This window comes from Pollicipes pollicipes, unplaced genomic scaffold, assembly GCF_011947565.3.
Source record: "Pollicipes pollicipes isolate AB1234 unplaced genomic scaffold, Ppol_2.1 Scaffold_4740;HRSCAF=5597_pilon_pilon_pilon, whole genome shotgun sequence".
Classification (NCBI taxonomy): domain Eukaryota; kingdom Metazoa; phylum Arthropoda; class Thecostraca; order Pollicipedomorpha; family Pollicipedidae; genus Pollicipes; species Pollicipes pollicipes.
Genome location: NW_023596545.1, coordinates 16,416,264 through 16,420,279, shown reverse-complemented (window position 1 = coordinate 16,420,279; position 4,016 = coordinate 16,416,264).

Genomic DNA, 4,016 nt, shown 5'->3' with positions numbered 1-4,016 from the left:
TTATCGTGTAGCTCCATGCAGTCTTTGCAGTAAATGTAACGTGGCGCATACCTCGAGCCTGCGGACGTGCCATAGCCGTAATCTTGCAGTAGATGTAACGTCTCGTATATCTGAAACCTGCAGACGTGCCATAGCCGTAATCTTGCAGTACATGTAACGTCGCGCATACCTCGAAGTCTGCAGACTTGCCACAGCCGTAATCATACCTCAAGTCTGCAGACGTGCCACAGCCGTTAATCATACCTCAATCCTACAGACGTGCCATAGCCGTAATCTTGCAGCACATGTAACGTCGCGCATACCTCAAGTCTGCAGACTTGCCACAGCCGTAATCTACCTCAAGCCTGCAGACTTGCCACAACCGTAATCATACCTCAAGCCTGCAGACGTGCCACAGCCGTAATCTTGCGTAGAATAATGTCGGAGCACTCCTGTCGGTAGGAGTTATTGCGTAGCACAATGTCGTGAGACCGTCACCGCTTCACCTGCCCCCTGCAGGGAGTGCCGTAGCGGGATAGCGGACCGTACCACGACCTGTCCGCTGCAGGGAGTGCCCGAGCCGGACGGCGACCGTACCATGACCTGTCCGCTGCAGGGAGTGCCCGAGCCGGACAGGACCGTACCATGACCTGTCCACTGCAGGAAGTGCCCGAGCCGGACAGCGGACCGTATCATGACCTGTCCGCTTCCGGGAGTGCCCGAGCCGGACAGAGGACCGTACCATGACCTCCGCTGTAGGAGTGCCCGAGCCGGACAGAGGACCGTACCATGACCTGTCCGCTGCTGGGAGTGCCCGAGCCGGATAGCGGACCGTACCATGCCTTACGCTGGATAGTTATCTCACTGACTGGTCAACTGCTCAAAGACTCTTCAGTACGACGGGGCGTCCTGTTTTGTGTCAGATACCATAAGTAGGTTATCTGAGACTGGTGTGTATTTTCTACAGATTGCATGTTACATGTGTCGACCGTTACTTTGAAGTTTAGCGGTTGGGGTGTGGTATTTTTCAAATGTATTCACCGTGTTGCTCCAGGAAATGTTCAGCGGCCTAAAAGTTCGTTCGACTGTGCCCCACCATTCAATGCAAGTACAGCTTCAAACACCCACGATACAAGCGGATCAATTTTGGATCGTAACGAAATACAGTTGATGGTTTGTCTGCTGTATGCATTTTTTAACTGCCTGGACATTGCGGAGCATCTCAGCCAGTCCCGAATATGTGCGAAGCTTTACATGGTGAAAAAATGTGAAGGGGAAATATTTGCGTGCGCATTTGATGATCAATGCGTACCAAATGGCCCAGAACTAGCTTAGACATATTTTGCACCTCTGATACACGAATCAGTTTTCACTTCATTGGGGTGGGTGCTAGTGGCACCAAATGCGTCTTCATCAGGGCGGTGAATCAGCGGCAACCACCTCCTAAGGTACGAAATTAAAAGCGTACGTCTTTTTGAATGTCCTCTTTTGCCTTAGCCAGTTACACAGCACGCACACCCACTCGGATCACCACCACTGAATTTGCGCATAAGACCCGTCGTCCTTGCGCCGATGCACGACATAAGGCCATGCCGTCCGATAGCGGTACCTACCACGGCGTGTACCGTAAGCCGCGCAATTCGACCTTTAATCAGGTGTCGTCTGTCGTGCAGGGTGGGGGAATCGGATATGCCTGGCTCAACCCACTAAAAATGCGCCGCCGAGCTCGAACAGCGATCAACTTATTATACCCAACAGCGGAATGCCACTTCAGGCGGGAATGGCATTTGTTCAATATTCGGAGTGCATGGAAAAGTGATACACTGAAGAGCAGGTCAATGTGATCATGAGAGTCAAACCGGCTGGAAATTCTGACCGGGATCCCTATTGCCTTGTTGAAACACGAGGTACGTTGCAATACAACACTTGACAACTGTTGTTACTTTGCAGGTACGAATGCTACTTGCGACGTTTGTAAAAATATTTGGGCTCAGGCCGGTGGCTGGTTTCCCAAATGTTTTGGGAAATCCGAGGCAAATGAAATGTACAGCAATTGGAGGTCAATATACTCCCTGCACGTTTTATATCCTTCATTGATCCGGACCATAACCATAGGTATATAATGTCACTTTATCGGAGACGGCTATGCCCCGAGCGTGTAGTCGGCAAAGACAGGAATTGTGCATCGCATTAACTAAACCCCCATGTATAACGCCGGGTTATGGGTTATCAATAACATCAACGACGCGCGCAAATAAAGCGACATTCCATGCATTCGATACCCAGAGTGAGGACAGTATTAATAGCCTTATTTCTCGTAGAATAACCAGATAATGAGAAGGAAGAGAGAGGCGAGAAAGAGAGAGGAAGAAGAGAGGGGAGCGAAAAGAGAGGGCGAGAGAGGGAGAGAGAGAAGAGAGGGAGGGAGAGAGAAGCAGGAGAGAGAGGGAAGAGAGGGAGAGAGAAGAGAGGGATAGAGAGACAGAGAGAGAGAGAGGGAGAGATGAGAGAACTGAGAGCGAGAGAGCGAGAAGAGAGAGATGAACTGATTCAGTTGGCATGCTTTTATCGGAACGAATATCAGTAGCTTCTGATATCCGTTCCGATAAGAGCATGCAAGCGAAATATCAATTCATCTATCTCTCCGTCACCACTAACTACTCTATGAGAATAAGGATATTTAATACTGTGTATCTGTATACATAATGCCTCCCGCAATTTACTCAAACTCACCGAAATCGAAGATCATGGTGAAGCCTTGATTCATCAAGCTTTTATTTAGGCTGATGAACGCGTGCGTTCTCCCAAGAGAGATTCGTCGGGTTGGGTTTCCCCAGGCGAAGGCAATGCCAACTGGCGCTTTAGCATCCGATTCAGCTATAAACCCCCCCCAACTGTTACGTGATGAGAACATGTATGCGGGATGTGAAGCTATGGCACTACAAGCCCTGACCAGCCCCCCCCCCCCATCCAAACGCTAATGTCCGCAGAATAGCAAAGGTACGTCTCAAAGGCGCATCTCGTCGAGGTACAAAGGTGCATCTCGTCGAGGCTGGCAACGGGACTTCACTTGCATAGGTTTTTAGGAAACAAAATATACATACATTGCATCTGGGGCGGTACTACAAATGCATGCTCTAATCAGAGCGTGTAATCAAAACACACTTTCCTTTGTCTCATTCTTGCTTACAATGTCGCCGAGAAACCTTGGCCATGCAACCGTAATTTTTGCTTGTCTTACTTTGTGCTTTACGTTGCCGTCGGGATCATTGGTCACCCACGCAGCGTAGCTTACTGAAACGCCGAAATGGCGATCAACAACGTAGTGCATTGTGTGCAAAACAGGCGCGAGGCCGGACTTTTTGCAGTCAGCTGTCTAGATCCGCACCGGCCCACCATTTTACGTCACGTGGCTTATTGGCAAGGCGCTTCGGATACTGGGCCTTCTTAACTGGGATGTCCATTACAAGAACAGGAAGGCCGTCAAAAAGTTCGTCTTGGTCATGTCCGACCAAACTTAGAGTATTGTGTACAGGCTTGGTCCTCCTGCTTCCAAAAAAAGGCATGGCTTAATCAACAGTTGCTTTTTGCTGTACCCTTTCCAGCCTATGTGATAGGCTGCAGAGAGTGCAAACGAACAGCAACTGGGATGATAAATGGGATAGACAACTTATAACATAAGGATAAGGTAAAGGCTTTGGATTTATATTCAGTGAAATATGGTAGATTTAGAGGGGATCTGACAGAAGTATTCAAGATTGTGAAAGGGAAAGACAATATCGATCTACTAGGAGCACTGGGACACTAGGCCGAGACTCGAAGGAAATCAGTTTTCAATAAGCGAAAGGTTAGGAGTAGAACTATCAAGAGGAAGATGTCATTTAGTCAAGGGAATAGTAAAATCACTGAAATGGACTGACAAATGGAACTTGTAGGAAGTCCCCTCCCTAACTAGATTTAGATCGTTTGGACAGTTTCTATATATATATATATATATATATATATATATATATATATATATATATATATATATATAT